Here is a 21,685-nt window from a genome sequence, read left to right as displayed (position 1 = left end):
CAGATAGCGGTGTAGATATTTCCATGTTCATACAGTTAGCGGTGTAGATATTTCCATGTTCATACAGATGGCGGTGTAGATATTTACATGTTCATACAGATGGAGGTATAGATATTTCCATGTTCGTGCAGATGGCGGTGTAGGTATTTCCATGTTCATAGAGATGGCGGTGTAGATATTTCCATGTTTATGCAGATAGCGGTTTAGATATTTCCATGTTTATACAGATGGTGGTGTAGATATTTCCATGTTTATAGAGATGGCAGTCCAGAAATTTTCATGTTTACAGAGATAGTGGTGTAGTTATTTCCAAGTTTATATAGACAGTGTTTTAGATATTTCCTTGTTTATACAGATAGCGGTGAAGATATTTCCATGTTTATACAGATAGCGGTGTAGATATTTCCATGTTTATACAGATAACAGTGTAGATATTTCGATGTTTATAGAGATAGTGGTATAGATAATTTCAATTTTATACAGAGAGCAGTGTAGATATTTCCAAGTTCATACAGATAGCGGTGTAGATATTTCCACGTTTATAGAGATGGCGGAGTAGATATTTCCATGTTCATACAGAGGACGGTGTAGATATTTCCATGTCTATAGGGATGGCGGTGTAGATATTTTCATGTTTACACCGATGGCGGTGTAGATATTTCCATGTTTACACAGATAGCGGTGTAGACATTTCCATGTTTACACAGATAGCGGTGTGGATATTTCCATGTTTATGCAGATAGCAGTGTAGATATTTCCATGTTTATACATATAGCGGTGTGGATATTTCCATGTTTATTCAGATAGCGGTGCGGATATTTCCATGTTTATACAGATAGTTGGGCAGATATTTCCATGTTTCTACAGATAGCAGTGTAGATATTTCCATCTTAATACAGATGGCGGTGTAGATATGTCCATGTTTGTAAAGATGGCTTTGTAGATATTTCCATGTTCATACAGATGGTGGTGTAGATATTTTGAAGTTTATATAGATAGCGCTGTAGTTATTTCCATATTTATTGAGAAATCTGTGTAGATATTTCCATGTATATTCAGATAGCTGAGTAGATATTTCCATGTTCATCCAGATGCCGGTGTACATATATCCATGTTCATACAGCTGGCGGTGAAGATATTTCCATGTTCATACAGATGGTGGTGTAGATATTTCCATGTCCATACAAATGGCGGTGTAGATATTTCCATGTTCATAGAGATGGCGGTGTAGATATTTCCATGTTCATACAAATGGCGGTGTAGATATTTCCATGTTCATAGAGATGGCGGTGTAGATATTTCCATATTTATAGAGATAGCAGTGTAGTTATTACCGTGTTTATAGAGATAGCAGTGTAGATATTTCCATTGATATACGGATAGCTGTGTAGATATTTGCATGTTCATAGAGATAGCGGTGTAGATATTTTCATGTTCATACAGATAGCGGTGTAGATATTTCCATGTTCATACAGTTAGCGTTGTAGATATTTCCATGTTCATACAGATAGCGGTGTAGATATTTCCATGTTCATACAGATAGCGGTGTAGATATTTCCATGTTCATACAGTTAGCTGTGTAGATATTTCCATGTTCATACAGATGGCGGTGTAGATATTTACATGTTCATACAGATGGCGGTGTAGATATTTCCATGTTCATACAGATAGCGGTGTAGATATTTCCATGTTCATACAGATAGCGGTGTAGATATTTCCAAGTTCATACAGATAGAGGCGTAGATATTTCCATGTTCATACCAATAGCGGTGTAGACATTTCCATGTTCATACATTTAGCGGTGTAGATATTTCCATGTTCATACAGATGGCAGTGAAGATATTTCCATGTTCATACAGATGGCGGTGTAGATATTTCCATGTTTGTACGGATGGCAGTGTAGATATTTCCATGTTCATACAGGTGGCGGTGTAGTTATTTCCATGTTTATACAGATAGCAGTGTAGTTATTTCCATGTTAATAGAGATAGCTGTGTAGATATTTCCATTGATATACAGATAGCTGTGTAGATATTTGCATGTTCATACAGATAGCGGTGTAGATATTTCCATGTTCGTACAGATAGCGGTGTAGATATTTCCATGCTCCTACAGATAGCGGTGTAGATATTTCCATGTTCATACAGATATCGCTGTAGATATTTCCATGATCATACAGACAGCGGTGTAGATACTTCCATGTTCATACAGATGGCGGTGTAGATATTTACATATTCATACAGATGGCGGTATAGATATTTCCATGTTCGTACAGATGGCGGTGTAGATATTTCCATGTTCATACAGATAGCGGTATAGATATTTCCATGTTTATACAGATGGTGGTGTAGATATTTCCATGTATATAGAGATGGCGGTCTAGATATTTCCATGTTTACAGAGATAGTGGTGTAGTTATTTCCAAGTTTATAGAGACAGCGTTGTAGATATTTCCATGTTTATGCAGATAGCGGTGTAGATATTTCCATGTTCATCCAGATGCCGGTGTACATATATCCATGTTCATACAGATGGCGGTGAAGATATTTCCATGTTCATACAGATGGCGGTGTAGATATTTACATGTTCATACAGATGGCGGTGTAGATATTTCCATGTTAATACAGATAGCGGTGTAGATATTTCCATGTTCATACAGATAGCGGTGTAGATAATTCCATGTTCATACAGTTAGCTCTGTAGATATTTCCATGTTCATACAGATGGGTTATAGGTATTTGTATGTTCATACAGATGGCAGTGTAGATATTTCCATGTTCGTACAGATGGCGGTGTAGATATTTCCATGTTCATACAGATGGCGGTGTAGATATTTCCATGTTCATACAGATGGCGGTGTAGATATTTACATGTTCATACAGATGGTTGTATAGATATTTCCATGTTCGTACAGATGGCGGTGTAGGTATTTCCATGATCATAGAGATGGCGGTGTAGATATTTCCATGTTTATGCAGATGGCGGTTTAGATATTTCCATTTTTATACAGATGGTGGTGTAGATATTTCCATGTTTATAGAGATGGCAGTCCAGATATTTCCATGTTTACAGAGATAGTGGTGTAGTTATTTCCAAGTTTATAGAGACAGCGTTGTAGATATTTCCTTGTTTATACAGATAGCGGTGAAGATATTTCCATGTTTATACAGATAGCGGTGTAGATATTTCCATGTTTATACAGATAGCTGTGTAGATATTTCGATGTTTATGGAGATAGTGGTGTAGATAATTTCAATTTTATACAGAGAGCAGTGTGGATATTTCCAAGTTCATACAGATAGCGGTGTAGATATTTCCACATTTATAGAGATGGCGGTGTAGATATTTCCATGTTCATACAGAGGACGGTGTAGATATTTCCATGTTTATAGGGATGGCGGTTTAGATATTTTCATGTTTACGCAGATGGCGGTGTAGATATTTCCATGTTTACACGGATAGCAGTTTAGACATTTCCATGTTTTTTCAGATAGCGGTGCGGATATTTCCATGTTTATACAGATAGTTGGGCAGATATTTCCATGTTTATACAGATAGCGGTGTAGATATTTCCATCTTAATACAGATGGCGGTGTAGATATGTCCATGTTCGTACAGATGGCGGTGTAGATATTTTCAAGTTCATACAGATGGTGGTGTAGATATTTCGAAGTTTATAGAGGTAGCCCTGTAGTTATTTCCATATTTATTGAGAAATCGGTGTAGATATTTCCATGTATATTCAGATAGCTGTGTAGATATTTCCATGTTCATGCAGATAGTGGTGTAGATATTTCCATGTTCATCCAGATGCCAGTGTACATATATCCATGTTCATACAGATGGCGGTGAAGATATTTCCATGTTCATACAGATGGCGGTTTAGGTATTTCCATGTTCATACAAATGGCGGTGTAGATATTTCCATGTTCATAGAGATGGCGGTGTAGGTATTTCCAGGATCATACAAATGGCGGTGTAGATATTTCCATGTTCATAGAGATGGCGGTGTAGATATTTCCATGTTTATACAGATAGCAGTGTAGTTATTTCCATGTTTATAGAGATAACAGTGTGGATATTTCCATTGATATACAGACAGCTGTGTAGATATTTGAATGTTCGTACAGATAGCGGTGTAGATATTTCCATGTTAATACAGATAGCGGTGTTGATATTTCCATGTTCATACAGATAGCGGTGTAGATATTTCCATGTTCATACAGATAGTGGTGTAGATATTTCCATGTTCATACAGATAGCGGTGTAGATATTTCCATGTTCATACAGATGGCGGTGTAGAGATTTCCATGTTCATACAGATAGCGGTGTAGATATTTCCATGTTCATACAGATAGCGGTGTAGATATTTCCATGTTCATACCAATAGCGGTGTAGACATTTCCATGTTCATACAGATAGCGGTGTAGAGATTTCCATGTTCATACAGATGGCGGTGTAGATATTTCCATGTTCATACAGATAGCGGTGTAGATATTTCCATGTTCATACCAATAGCGGTGTAGTCATTTCCATGTTCCTACAGTTAGCGGTGTAGATATTTCCATGTTCATACAGATGGCGGTGTAGATATTTACATGTTCATACAGATGGTGGTGTAGATATTTCCATGTTCGTACGGATGGCAGTGTAAATATTTCCATGTTCATACAGGTGGCGGTGTAGATATTTCCATGTTTATACAGAAGGCAGTGTAGTTATTTCCATGTTTATAGAGATAGCAGTGTATACATTTCCATTGATATACATATAGCTGTGTAGATATTTGCATGGTCACACAGATAGCGGTGTAGATATTTCCATGTTCGTACAGATAGCGGTGTAGATATTTCCATGTTCATACAGATAGCGGTGTAGTTATTTCCATGTTCTTACAGATAGCGGTGTAGATATTTCCATGTCTATACAGACGGCGGTATAGATATTTCCATGTTCGTACAGATAGCGGTGTAGTCATTTCCATGTTCATACAGTTAGCGGTGTAGATATTTCCATGTTCATACAGATGGCGGTGTAGATATTTACACGTTCATACAGATGGCGGTATAGATATTTCCATGTTCGTACAGATGGCGGCGTAGGTATTTCCATGATCATAGAGATGGCGGTGTAGATATTTCCATGTTTATGCAGATGGCGGTTTAGATATTTCCATGTTTATACAGATGGTGGTGTAGATATTTCCATGTTTATAGAGATGGCAGTCCAGATATTTCCATGTTTACAGAGATAGTGGTGTAGTTATTTCCAAGTTTATAGAGACAGCGTTGTAGATATTTCCTTGTTTATACAGATAGCGGTGAAGATATTTCCATGTTTATACAGATAGCGGTGTAGATATTTCCATGTTTATACAGATAGCAGTGTAGATATTTCGATGTTTATGGAGATAGTGGTGTAGATAATTTCAATTTTATACAGAGAGCAGTGTGGATATTTCCAAGTTCATACAGATAGCGGTGTAGATATTTCCATGTTTATAGAGATGGCGGTGTAGATATTTCCATGTTCATACAGAGGACGGTGTAGATATTTCCATGTTTATAGGGATGGCGGTTTAGATATTTTCATGTTTACGCAGATGGCGGTGTAGATATTTCCATGTTTACACGGATAGCAGTGTAGACATTTCCATGTTTTTTCAGATAGCGGTGCGGATATTTCCATGTTTATACAGATAGTTGGGCAGATATTTCCATGTTTATACAGATAGCGGTGTAGATATTTCCATCTTAATACAGATGGCGGTGTAGATATGTCCATGTTCGTACAGATGGCGGTGTAGATATTTCCAAGTTCATACAGATGGTGGTGTAGATATTTCGAAGTTTATAAAGGTAGCGCTGTAGTTATTTCCATATTTATTGAGAAATCGGTGTAGATATTTCCATGTATATTCAGATAGCTGTGTAGATATTTCCATGTTCATGCAGATAGTGGTGTAGATATTTCCATGTTCATCCAGATGCCAGTGTACATATATCCATGTTCATACAGATGGCGGTGAAGATATTTCCATGTTCATACAGATGGCGGTTTAGGTATTTCCATGTTCATACAAATGGCGGTGTAGATATTTCCATGTTCATAGAGATGGCGGTGTAGATATTTCCAGGATCATACAAATGGCGGTGTAGATATTTCCATGTTCATAGAGATGGCGGTGTAGATATTTCCATGTTTATACAGATAGCAGTGTAGTTATTTCCATGTTTATTGAGATACCAGTGTGGATATTTCCATTGATATACAGATAGCTGTGTAGATATTTGAATGTTCGTACAGATAGCGGTGTAGATATTTCCATGTTAATACAGATAGCGGTGTTGATATTTCCATGTTCATACAGATAGCGGTGTAGATATTTCCATGTTCATACAGATAGCGGTGTAGATATTTCCATGTTCATACAGATAGCGGTGTAGATATTTCCATCTTCATACAGATGGCGGTGTAGAGATTTCCATGTTCATACAGATAACGGTGTAGATATTTCCATGTTCATACAGATAGCGGTGTAGATATTTCCATGTTCATACCAATAGCGGTGTAGTCATTTCCATGTTCCTACAGTTAGCGGTGTAGATATTTCCATGTTCATACAGATGGCGGTGTAGATATTTCCATGTTCATACAGATAGCGGTGTAGATATTTCCATGTTCGTACGGATGGCAGTGTAAATATTTCCATGTTCATACAGGTGGCGGTGTAGATATTTCCATGTTTATACAGATAGCAGTGTAGTTATTTCCATGTTTATAGAGATAGCAGTGTATACATTTCCATTGATATACAGATAGCTGTGTAGATATTTGCATGGTCACACAGATAGCGGTGTAGATATTTCCATGTTCGTACAGATAGCGGTGTAGATATTTCCATGTTCATACAGATAGCGGTGTAGATATTTCCATGTTCTTACAGATAACGGTGTAGATATTTCCATGTCCATACAGACGGCGGTATAGATATTTCCATGTTCGTACAGATAGCGGTGTAGATATTTCCATGTTCATACAGTTAGCGGTGTAGATATTTCCATGTTCATACAGATGGCGGTGTAGATATTTACATGTTCATACAGATGGCGGTATAGATATTTCCATGTTCGTACAGATGGCGGTGTAGGTATTTCCCTGATCATAGAGATGGCGGTGTAGATATTTCCATGTTTATGCAGATGGCGGTTTAGATATTTCCATGTTTATACAGATGGTGGTGTAGATATTTCCATGTTTATAGAGATGGCAGTCCAGATATTTCCATGTTTACAGAGATCGTGGTGTAGTTATTTCCAAGTTTATAGAGACAGCGTTGTAGATATTTCCTTGTTTATACAGATAGCCGTGAAGATATTTCCATGTTTATACAGATAGCGGTGTAGATATTTCCATGTTTATACAGATAGCAGTGTAGATATTTCGATGTTTATGGAGATAGTGGTGTAGATAATTTCAATTTTATACAGAGAGCAGTGTAGATATTTCCAAGTTCATACAGATAGCGGTGTAGATATTTCCACGTTTATAGAGATGGCGGTGTAGATATTTCCATGTTCATACAGAGGACGGTGTAGATATTTCCATGTTTATAGGGATGGCGGTGTAGATATTTTCATGTTTTCACCGATGGCGGTGTAGATATTTCCATGTTTACACAGATAGCGGTGTAGACATTTCCATGTTTACACAGATAGCGGTGTGGATATTTCCATGTTTATGCAGATAGCAGTGTAGATATTTCCATGTTTATACATATAGCGGTGTAGATATTTCCATGTTCATACAGATAGCGGTGTAGATATTTCCATGTTCATACAGATAGCGGTGTATATATTTCCATGTTCATACAGATAGCGGTGTAGATATTTCCATGTTCGTACAGATAGCGGTGAAGATATTTCCATGTTTATACAGATAGCGGCGTAGATATATCCATGTTTATACAGATAGCAGTGTAGATATTTCCATGTTCATACAGATGGCGGTGTAGATATTTCCATGTTCATACAGATGGCGGTGTAGTTATTTCCATGTTCATACATATAGCGGTGCAGATAATTCCATGTTCATACAGTTAGCTCTGTAGATATTTCCATGTTCATACAGATGGCGGTGTAGGTATTTGTATGTTCATACAGATGGCGGTGTAGATATTTCCATGTTCATACAGATAGCGGTGTAGATTTTTCCATGTTCATACAGATAGCGGTGTAGATATATCCATGTTTATATAGATAGTGGTGTAGATAATTTCAATTTTATACAAAGTGCAGTGTAGATATTTCCAAGTTCATACATATAGTGGTGTAGATATTTCCAGGTTCATACAAATGGCGGTGTAGATATTTACATGTTCATACAAATGGCGGTATAGTTATTTCCATGTTCGTACAGATGTCGGTGTGGATATTTCCATGTTCATACCAATAGCGGTGTAGTTATTTCCATGTTCATACAGTTAGCGGTGTAGATATTTCCATGTTCATACAGAAGGCGGTGTAGATATTTCCATGTTCATACATTTAGCGGTGTAGATATTTCCATGTTCATACAGATGGCGGTGAAGATATTTCCATGTTCATACAGATGGCGGTGTAGATTTTCCATGTTTGTACGGATGGCTGTGTAGATATTTCCATGTTCATACAGGTGGCGGTGTAGTTATTTCCATGTTTATACAGATAGCAGTGTAGTTATTTCCATGTTAATAGAGATAGCTGTGTGGATATTTCCATTGATATACATATAGCTGTGTAGATATTTGCATGTTCATACAGATAGCGGTGTAGATATTTCCATGTTCGTACAGATAGCGGTGTAGATATTTCCATGTTCATACAGATAGCGGTGTAGATATTTCCATGTTCATACAGATAACGGTGTAGATATTTCCATGTTCATACAAACAGCGGTGTAGATATTTCCATGTTTATACAGATGGTGGTGTAGATATTTCCATGTATATAGAGATGGCGTTCTAGATATTTCCATGTTTACAGAGATAGTGGTGTAGTTATTTCCAAGTTTATAGAGACAGCGTTGTAGATATTTCCATGTTTATACAGATAGCAGTGAAGATATTTCCATGTTTATACAGATAGCGGTGTAGATATTTCAATGTTTATACAGATAGCAGTGAAGATATTTCCATGTTTATAGAGATAGTGGTGTAGATAATTTCAATTTTATACAGAGAGCAGTGTAGATATTTCCAAGTTCATACAGATAGCGGTGTAGATATTTCCACGTTTATAGAGATGGTGGTGTAGATATTTCCATGTTCATACAGACGACGGTGTAGATATTTCCATGTTTATAGGGATGGCGGTGTAGATATTTTCATGTTTACACAGATGGCGGTGTAGATATTTCCATGTTCATACAGATGGCGGTGTAGATATTTACATGTTCATACAGATGGCGGTGTAGATATTTCCATGTTCATACAGATAGCGGTGTAGATATTTCCATGTTCATACAGATAGCGGTGCAGATAATTCCATGTTCATACAGTTAGCTCTGTAGATATTTCCATGTTCATACAGATGGCGGTGTAGGTATTTGTATGTTCATACAGATGGCGGTGTAGATATTTCCATGTTCATACAGATAGCGGTGTAGATTTTTCCATGTTCATACAGATAGCGGTGTAGATATATCCATGTTTATATAGATAGTGGTGTAGATAATTTCAATTTTATACAAAGTGCAGTGTAGATATTTCCAAGTTCATACAGATAGTGGTGTAGATATTTCCAGGTTCATACAAATGGCGGTGTAGATATTTACATGTTCATACAAATGGCGGTATAGTTATTTCCATGTTCGTACAGATGTCGGTGTGGATATTTCCATGTTCATACCAATAGCGGTGTAGTTATTTCCATGTTCATACAGTTAGCGGTGTAGATATTTCCATGTTCATACAGAAAGCGGTGTAGATATTTACATGTTCATACAGATGGCGGTGTAGATATTTCCATGTTCGTACGGATGGCAGTGTAGATATTTCCATGTTCATACAGGTGGCGGTGTAGATATTTCCATGTTCATACAGATAGCGGTGTAGGTATTTCCATGTTCATACAGATGGCGGTGTAGATAATTCCATGTTCATACAGTTAGCTGTGTAGGTATTTCCATGTTCATACAGATGGCGGTGTAGATATTTACATGTTCATACAGATGGCGGTGTAGATATTTCCATGTTCATACAGATGGCGGTGTAGATATTTCCATGTTCATACAGATAGCGGTGTATATATTTCCATGTTCATACAGATAGCGGTGTAGATATTTCCATGTTCGTACAGATAGCGGTGAAGATATTTCCATGTTTATACAGATAGCGGCGTAGATATATCCATGTTTATACAGATAGCAGTGTAGATATTTCCATGTTTATAGAGATAGTGGTGTAGATAATTTCAATTTTATACAGAGAGCAGTGTAGATATTTCCAAGTTCATACAGATAGTGGTGTCGATATTTCCAGGTTCATACAAATGGCGGTGTAGATATTTCCATGTTCTTCCAGACAGCGGTTTAGTTATTTCCATGTTCATTCAGATAGCGGTGTTGATATTTCCATGTTCATACAGATAACGGTGTAGATAATTCCATGTTCATACAGATAGCGGTATAGATATTTCCATGTTCGTACAGATGGCGGTGTAGATATTTCCATGTTCATAGAGATGGCGGTGTAGATATTTCCATGTTTATGCAGATAGCGGTGTAGATATTTCCATGTTTATTCAGATGGTGGTGTAGATATTTCCATGTTTATAGAGATGGAGGTCTAGATATTTTCATGTTTACAGAGATAGTGGTGTAGTTATTTCCAAGTTTATAGAGACAGCGTTGTAAATATTTCCATGTTTATACAGATAGCTGTGAAGATATTTCCTTGTTTATACAGAGAGCATTGTAGATATTTCCATGTTTATACAGATAGCAGTGTAGATATTTCCATGTTTATAGAGATAGTGGTGTAGATAATTTCAATTTTATACAGAGAGCAGTGTAGATATTTCCAAGTTCATACAGATAGCGGTGTAGTTATTTCCACGTTTATAGAGACGGCGGTGTAGACATGTCCATGTTCGTACAGATGGCGGTGTAGAATTTCCATGTTCATACAGATGGCGGTGTAGATATTTCGAAGTTTATAGAGATAGCGCTGTAGTTATTTCCATATTTATAGAGAAATCGGTGTAGATATTTCCATGTATATTCAGATAGCTGTGTAGATATTTCCATGTTCATGCAGATAGCGGTGTAGATATTTCCATGTTCATCCAGATGCCGGTGTACATATATCCATGTTAATACCGATGGCAGTGAAGATATTTCCATGTTCATACAGATGGCGGTTTAGGTATTTCCATGTTCATACAAATGGCGGTGTAGATATTTCCATGTTCATAGAGATGGCGGTGTAGATATTTCCAAGTTTATACAGATAGTAGTGTAGTTATTTCCATGTTTATAGAGATAGCAGTGTAGATATTTCCATTGATATAAAGATAGCTGTGTAGATATTTGCATGTTCATACAGATAGCGGTGTAGATATTTCCATGTTTATACAGATAGCGGTGTAGATATTTCCATATTCATACAGATAGCGGTGTAGATATTTCCATGTTCATACAGATAGGGGTGTAGATATTTCCATGTTCACAGATAGCGGTGTAGATATTTCCATGTTCATACACTTAGCGGTGTAGATATTTCCATGTTCATACAGATGGCGGTGTAGATATTTACATGTTCATACAGATGGCGGTGTAGTTATTTCCATGTTCATACAGATAGCGGTGTAGAGATTTCCATGTGAATACAGATAGCGGTGTAGATATTTCCATGTTGATACAGATAGCGGTGTAGATATTTCCATGTTCATACCAATAGCGTTGTAGACATTTCCATGTTCATACAGTTAGCGGTGTAGATATTTCCATGTTCATACAGATAGCGGTGTCGATATTTCCATGTTCATACAGATAGCGGTGTAGATATTTCCATGTTCATACAGATAGCGGTGTAGATATTTCCATGTTCATACAGATAGCGGTGTAGATGATTCCATGTTCATACAGTTAGCGGTGTAGATATTTCCATGTTCATACATATGGCGGTGTAGATATTTACATGTTCATACAGATCGCGGTGTAGGTATTTCCATGTTCATACTGATAGCGGTGTAGATATTTCCATGTTCATACAGATAGTGGTGTAGATAATTCCATGTTCATACAGTTAGCTGTGTAGATATTTCCATGTTCATACAGATGGCGGCGTAGATATTTACATGTTCATACAGATGGCGGTGTAGATATTTCCATGTTCATACATTTAGCGGTGTAGATATTTCCATGTTCATACAGATGGCGGTGAAGATATTTCCATGTTCATACAGATGGCGGTGTAGATATTTCCATGTTTGTACGGATGGCTGTGTAGATATTTCCATGTTCATACAGGTGGCGGTGTAGATTTTTCCATGTTTATACAGATAGCAGTGTAGTTATTTCCATGTTTATAGAGACAGCTGTGTAGATATTTCCATTGATATACAGATAGCTGTGTAGATATTTGCATGTTCATACAGATATCGGTGTAGATATTTCCATGTTCGTACAGATAGCGGTGTAGATATTTCCATGTTCGTACAGATAGCGGTGTAGATATTTCCGTGTTCATACAGATAACGGTGTAGATATTTCCGTGTTCATACAGATAGTGGTATAGATATTTCCATGTTCATACAGTTAGCGGTGTAGATATTTCCATGTTCATACAGATGGCGGTGTAGATGTTTACATGTTCATACAAATGGCGGTATAGGTATTTCCATGTTCGTACAGATGGCGGTGTAGATATTTCCATGTTCATAGAGATGGCGGTGTAGATATTTCCATGTTTATGCAGAGAGCGGTATAGTTATTTCCATGTTTATACAGATGGTGGTGTAGATATTTCCATGTTTATAGAGATGGCGGTCTAGATATTTCCATGTTTACAGAGATAGTGGTGTAGTTATTTCCAAGTTTATAGAGACAGCGTTGTAGATATTTCCATGTTTATACAGATAGCGGTGAAGATATTTCCATGTTTATACAGATAGCGGTGTAGATATTTCCATGTTTATACAGATAGCAGTGTAGATATTTCCATGTTTATAGAGATAGTGGTGTAGATAATTTCAATTTTATACAGAGAGCAGTGTAGATATTTCCAAGTTCATACAGATAGCGGTGTAGATATTTCCATGTTTATAGCGATGGCGTTGTAGATATTTCCATGTTCATACAGAGGACGGTGCAGATATTTCCATGTACATACAGATGGCGGTGTAGATATTTTCATGTTTACACAGATGGCGCTGTAGATATATCCATGTTTACATGGATAGCGGTGTAGACATTTCCATGTTTACAGAGATTACGGTGTGGATATTTCCATGTTTATGCAGATAGGAGTGTAGATATTTCCATGTTTATACAGATAGCGGTGCGGATATTTCCATGTTTATTCAGATAGCGGTGCGCATATTTCCAGGTTTATACAGATAGTTGGGCAGATATTTCCATGTTTATACAGATAGCGGTGTAGATATTTCCATCTTAATACAGATGGCGGTGTAGATATGTCCATGTTCGTACAGACGGCGGTGTAGATATTTCCAAGTTCATACAGATGGCGGTGTAGATATTTCGAAGTTTATAGAGATAGCGCTGTAGTTATTTCCATATTTATTGAGAAATTGGTGTAGATATTTCCATGTATATTCAGATAGCTGTGTAGATATTTCCATGTTCATGCAGATAGCGGTGTAGATATTTCCATGTTCATCCAGATGCCGGTGTACATATATCCATGTTCATACAGATGGCGGTGAAGATATTTCCATGTTCATACAGATGGCGGTTTAGGTATTTCCATGTTCATACAAATGGCGGTGTAGATATTTCCATGTTAATAGAGATGGCGGTGTAGATACTTCCAGGTTCATACAAATGGTGGTGTAGATATTTCCATGTTCATAGAGATGGCGGTGTAGATATTTCCATGTTTATACAGATAGCAGTGTAGTTATTTCCATGTTTATAGAGATACCAGTGTGGATATTTCCATTGATATACAGATAGCTGTGTAGATATTTGCATGGTCACACAGATAGCGGTGTAGATATTTCCATGTTCGTACAGATAGCGGTGTAGATATTTCCATGTTCATACAGATAGCGGTGTAGATATTTCCATGTTCTTACAGATAACGGTGTAGATATTTCCATGTCCATACAGACGGCGGTATAGATATTTCCATGTTCGTACAGATAGCGGTGTAGATATTTCCATGTTCATACAGTTAGCGGTGTAGATATTTCCATGTTCATACAGATGGCGGTGTAGATATTTACATGTTCATACAGATGGAGGTATAGATATTTCCATGTTCGTGCAGATGGCGGTGTAGGTATTTCCATGTTCATAGAGATGGCGGTGTAGATATTTCCATGTTTATGCAGATAGCGGTTTAGATATTTCCATGTTTATACAGATGGTGGTGTAGATATTTCCATGTTTATAGAGATGGCAGTCCAGAAATTTTCATGTTTACAGAGATAGTGGTGTAGTTATTTCCAAGTTTATATAGACAGTGTTTTAGATATTTCCTTGTTTATACAGATAGCGGTGAAGATATTTCCATGTTTATACAGATAGCGGTGTAGATATTTCCATGTTTATACAGATAACAGTGTAGATATTTCGATGTTTATAGAGATAGTGGTATAGATAATTTCAATTTTATACAGAGAGCAGTGTAGATATTTCCAAGTTCATACAGATAGCGGTGTAGATATTTCCACGTTTATAGAGATGGCGGAGTAGATATTTCCATGTTCATACAGAGGACGGTGTAGATATTTCCATGTCTATAGGGATGGCGGTGTAGATATTTTCATGTTTACACCGATGGCGGTGTAGATATTTCCATGTTTACACAGATAGCGGTGTAGACATTTCCATGTTTACACAGATAGCGGTGTGGATATTTCCATGTTTATGCAGATAGCAGTGTAGATATTTCCATGTTTATACATATAGCGGTGTGGATATTTCCATGTTTATTCAGATAGCGGTGCGGATATTTCCATGTTTATACAGATAGTTGGGCAGATATTTCCATGTTTCTACAGATAGCAGTGTAGATATTTCCATCTTAATACAGATGGCGGTGTAGATATGTCCATGTTTGTAAAGATGGCTTTGTAGATATTTCCATGTTCATACAGATGGTGGTGTAGATATTTTGAAGTTTATATAGATAGCGCTGTAGTTATTTCCATATTTATTGAGAAATCTGTGTAGATATTTCCATGTATATTCAGATAGCTGAGTAGATATTTCCATGTTCATCCAGATGCCGGTGTACATATATCCATGTTCATACAGCTGGCGGTGAAGATATTTCCATGTTCATACAGATGGTGGTGTAGATATTTCCATGTCCATACAAATGGCGGTGTAGATATTTCCATGTTCATAGAGATGGCGGTGTAGATATTTCCATGTTCATACAAATGGCGGTGTAGATATTTCCATGTTCATAGAGATGGCGGTGTAGATATTTCCATATTTATAGAGATAGCAGTGTAGTTATTACCGTGTTTATAGAGATAGCAGTGTAGATATTTCCATTGATATACGGATAGCTGTGTAGATATTTGCATGTTCATAGAGATAGCGGTGTAGATATTTTCATGTTCATACAGATAGCGGTGTAGATATTTCCATGTTCATACAGTTAGCGTTGTAGATATTTCCATGTTCATACAGATAGCAGTGTAGATATTTCCATGTTCATACAGATAGCGGTGTAGATATTTCCATGTTCATACAGTTAGCTGTGTAGATATTTCCATGTTCATACAGATGGCGGTGTAGATATTTACATGTTCATACAGATGGCGGTGTAGATATTTCCATGTTCATACAGATAGCGGTGTAGATATTTCCATGTTCATACAGATAGCGGTGTAGATATTTCCAAGTTCATACAGATAGAGGCGTAGATATTTCCATGTTCATACCAATAGCGGTGTAGACATTTCCATGTTCATACATTTAGCGGTGTAGATATTTCCATGTTCATACAGATGGCAGTGAAGATATTTCCATGTTCATACAGATGGCGGTGTAGATATTTCCATGTTTGTACGGATGGCAGTGTAGATATTTCCATGTTCATACAGGTGGCGGTGTAGTTATTTCCATGTTTATACAGATAGCAGTGTAGTTATTTCCATGTTAATAGAGATAGCTGTGTAGATATTTCCATTGATATACAGATAGCTGTGTAGATATTTGCATGTTCATACAGATAGCGGTGTAGATATTTCCATGTTCGTACAGATAGCGGTGTAGATATTTCCATGTTCCTACAGATAGCGGTGTAGATATTTCCATGTTCATACAGATATCGCTGTAGATATTTCCATGATCATACAGACAGCGGTGTAGATACTTCCATGTTCATACAGATGGCGGTGTAGATATTTACATATTCATACAGATGGCGGTATAGATATTTCCATGTTCGTACAGATGGCGGTGTAGATATTTCCATGTTCATACAGATAGCGGTATAGATATTTCCATGTTTATACAGATGGTGGTGTAGATATTTCCATGTATATAGAGATGGCGGTCTAGATATTTCCATGTTTACAGAGATAGTGGTGTAGTTATTTCCAAGTTTATAGAGACAGCGTTGTAGATATTTCCATGTTTATGCAGATAGCGGTGTAGATATTTCCATGTTCATCCAGATGCCGGTGTACATATATCCATGTTCATACAGATGGCGGTGAAGATATTTCCATGTTCATACAGATGGCGGTGTAGATATTTACATGTTCATACAGATGGCGGTGTAGATATTTCCATGTTAATACAGATAGCGGTGTAGATATTTCCATGTTCATACAGATAGCGGTGTAGATAATTCCATGTTCATACAGTTAGCTCTGTAGATATTTCCATGTTCATACAGATGGGTTATAGGTATTTGTATGTTCATACAGATGGCAGTGTAGATATTTCCATGTTCGTACAGATGGCGGTGTAGATATTTCCATGTTCATACAGATGGCGGTGTAGATATTTCCATGTTCATACAGATGGCGGTGTAGATATTTACATGTTCATACAGATGGTTGTATAGATATTTCCATGTTCGTACAGATGGCGGTGTAGGTATTTCCATGATCATAGAGATGGCGGTGTAGATATTTCCATGTTTATGCAGATGGCGGTTTAGATATTTCCATTTTTATACAGATGGTGGTGTAGATATTTCCATGTTTATAGAGATGGCAGTCCAGATATTTCCATGTTTACAGAGATAGTGGTGTAGTTATTTCCAAGTTTATAGAGACAGCGTTGTAGATATTTCCTTGTTTATACAGATAGCGGTGAAGATATTTCCATGTTTATACAGATAGCGGTGTAGATATTTCCATGTTTATACAGATAGCTGTGTAGATATTTCGATGTTTATGGAGATAGTGGTGTAGATAATTTCAATTTTATACAGAGAGCAGTGTGGATATTTCCAAGTTCATACAGATAGCGGTGTAGATATTTCCACATTTATAGAGATGGCGGTGTAGATATTTCCATGTTCATACAGAGGACGGTGTAGATATTTCCATGTTTATAGGGATGGCGGTTTAGATATTTTCATGTTTACGCAGATGGCGGTGTAGATATTTCCATGTTTACACGGATAGCAGTGTAGACATTTCCATGTTTTTTCAGATAGCGGTGCGGATATTTCCATGTTTATACAGATAGTTGGGCAGATATTTCCATGTTTATACAGATAGCGGTGTAGATATTTCCATCTTAATACAGATGGCGGTGTAGATATGTCCATGTTCGTACAGATGGCGGTGTAGATATTTTCAAGTTCATACAGATGGTGGTGTAGATATTTCGAAGTTTATAGAGGTAGCCCTGTAGTTATTTCCATATTTATTGAGAAATCGGTGTAGATATTTCCATGTATATTCAGATAGCTGTGTAGATATTTCCATGTTCATGCAGATAGTGGTGTAGATATTTCCATGTTCATCCAGATGCCAGTGTACATATATCCATGTTCATACAGATGGCGGTGAAGATATTTCCATGTTCATACAGATGGCGGTTTAGGTATTTCCATGTTCATACAAATGGCGGTGTAGATATTTCCATGTTCATAGAGATGGCGGTGTAGGTATTTCCAGGATCATACAAATGGCGGTGTAGATATTTCCATGTTCATAGAGATGGCGGTGTAGATATTTCCATGTTTATACAGATAGCAGTGTAGTTATTTCCATGTTTATAGAGATAACAGTGTGGATATTTCCATTGATATACAGACAGCTGTGTAGATATTTGAATGTTCGTACAGATAGCGGTGTAGATATTTCCATGTTAATACAGATAGCGGTGTTGATATTTCCATGTTCATACAGATAGCGGTGTAGATATTTCCATGTTCATACAGATAGTGGTGTAGATATTTCCATGTTCATACAGATAGCGGTGTAGATATTTCCATGTTCATACAGATGGCGGTGTAGAGATTTCCATGTTCATACAGATAGCGGTGTAGATATTTCCATGTTCATACAGATAGCGGTGTAGATATTTCCATGTTCATACCAATAGCGGTGTAGACATTTCCATGTTCATACAGATAGCGGTGTAGAGATTTCCATGTTCATACAGATGGCGGTGTAGATATTTCCATGTTCATACAGATAGCGGTGTAGATATTTCCATGTTCATACCAATAGCGGTGTAGTCATTTCCATGTTCCTACAGTTAGCGGTGTAGATATTTCCATGTTCATACAGATGGCGGTGTAGATATTTACATGTTCATACAGATGGTGGTGTAGATATTTCCATGTTCGTACGGATGGCAGTGTAAATATTTCCATGTTCATACAGGTGGCGGTGTAGATATTTCCATGTTTATACAGAAGGCAGTGTAGTTATTTCCATGTTTATAGAGATAGCAGTGTATACATTTCCATTGATATACATATAGCTGTGTAGATATTTGCATGGTCACACAGATAGCGGTGTAGATATTTCCATGTTCGTACAGATAGCGGTGTAGATATTTCCATGTTCATACAGATAGCGGTGTAGTTATTTCCATGTTCTTACAGATAGCGGTGTAGATATTTCCATGTCTATACAGACGGCGGTATAGATATTTCCATGTTCGTACAGATAGCGGTGTAGTTATTTCCATGTTCATACAGTTAGCGGTGTAGATATTTCCATGTTCATACAGATGGCGGTGTAGATATTTACACGTTCATACAGATGGCGGTATAGATATTTCCATGTTCGTACAGATGGCGGCGTAGGTATTTCCATGATCATAGAGATGGCGGTGTAGATATTTCCATGTTTATGCAGATGGCGGTTTAGATATTTCCATGTTTATACAGATGGTGGTGTAGATATTTCCATGTTTATAGAGATGGCAGTCCAGATATTTCCATGTTTACAGAGATAGTGGTGTAGTTATTTCCAAGTTTATAGAGACAGCGTTGTAGATATTTCCTTGTTTATACAGATAGCGGTGAAGATATTTCCATGTTTATACAGATAGCGGTGTAGATATTTCCATGTTTATACAGATAGCAGTGTAGATATTTCGATGTTTATGGAGATAGTGGTGTAGATAATTTCAATTTTATACAGAGAGCAGTGTGGATATTTCCAAGTTCATACAGATAGCGGTGTAGATATTTCCATGTTTATAGAGATGGCGGTGTAGATATTTCCATGTTCATACAGAGGACGGTGTAGATATTTCCATGTTTATAGGGATGGCGGTTTAGATATTTTCATGTTTACGCAGATGGCGGTGTAGATATTTCCATGTTTACACGGATAGCAGTGTAGACATTTCCATGTTTTTTCAGATAGCGGTGCGGATATTTCCATGTTTATACAGATAGTTGGGCAGATATTTCCATGTTTATACAGATAGCGGTGTAGATATTTCCATCTTAATACAGATGGCGGTGTAGATATGTCCATGTTCGTACAGATGGCGGTGTAGATATTTCCAAGTTCATACAGATGGTGGTGTAGATATTTCGAAGTTTATAAAGGTAGCGCTGTAGTTATTTCCATATTTATTGAGAAATCGGTGTAGATATTTCCATGTATATTCAGATAGCTGTGTAGATATTTCCATGTTCATGCAGATAGTGGTGTAGATATTTCCATGTTCATCCAGATGCCAGTGTACATATATCCATGTTCATACAGATGGCGGTGAAGATATTTCCATGTTCATACAGATGGCGGTTTAGGTATTTCCATGTTCATACAAATGGCGGTGTAGATATTTCCATGTTCATAGAGATGGCGGTGTAGATATTTCCAGGATCATACAAATGGCGGTGTAGATATTTCCATGTTCATAGAGATGGCGGTGTAGATATTTCCATGTTTATACAGATAGCAGTGTAGTTATTTCCATGTTTATTGAGATACCAGTGTGGATATTTCCATTGATATACAGATAGCTGTGTAGATATTTGAATGTTCGTACAGATAGCGGTGTAGATATTTCCATGTTAATACAGATAGCGGTGTTGATATTTCCATGTTCATACAGATAGCGGTGTAGATATTTCCATGTTCATACAGATAGCGGTGTAGATATTTCCATGTTCATACAGATAGCGGTGTAGATATTTCCATCTTCATACAGATGGCGGTGTAGAGATTTCCATGTTCATACAGATAACGGTGTAGATATTTCCATGTTCATACAGATAGCGGTGTAGATATTTCCATGTTCATACCAATAGCGGTGTAGTCATTTCCATGTTCCTACAGTTAGCGGTGTAGATATTTCCATGTTCATACAGATGGCGGTGTAGATATTTCCATGTTCATACAGATAGCGGTGTAGATATTTCCATGTTCGTACGGATGGCAGTGTAAATATTTCCATGTTCATACAGGTGGCGGTGTAGATATTTCCATGTTTATACAGATAGCAGTGTAGTTATTTCCATGTTTATAGAGATAGCAGTGTATACATTTCCATTGATATACAGATAGCTGTGTAGATATTTGCATGGTCACACAGATAGCGGTGTAGATATTTCCATGTTCGTACAGATAGCGGTGTAGATATTTCCATGTTCATACAGATAGCGGTGTAGATATTTCCATGTTCTTACAGATAACGGTGTAGATATTTCCATGTCCATACAGACGGCGGTATAGATATTTCCATGTTCGTACAGATAGCGGTGTAGATATTTCCATGTTCATACAGTTAGCGGTGTAGATATTTCCATGTTCATACAGATGGCGGTGTAGATATTTACATGTTCATACAGATGGCGGTATAGATATTTCCATGTTCGTACAGATGGCGGTGTAGGTATTTCCCTGATCATAGAGATGGCGGTGTAGATATTTCCATGTTTATGCAGATGGCGGTTTAGATATTTCCATGTTTATACAGATGGTGGTGTAGATATTTCCATGTTTATAGAGATGGCAGTCCAGATATTTCCATGTTTACAGAGATCGTGGTGTAGTTATTTCCAAGT

Source organism: Gorilla gorilla, chromosome 11 (assembly GCF_029281585.2).
Source record: "Gorilla gorilla gorilla isolate KB3781 chromosome 11, NHGRI_mGorGor1-v2.1_pri, whole genome shotgun sequence".
Lineage (NCBI taxonomy): Eukaryota > Metazoa > Chordata > Mammalia > Primates > Hominidae > Gorilla > Gorilla gorilla.
The sequence above is the reverse complement of the archived record's forward strand: the minus strand, read 5'-3'. Positions refer to the sequence as shown.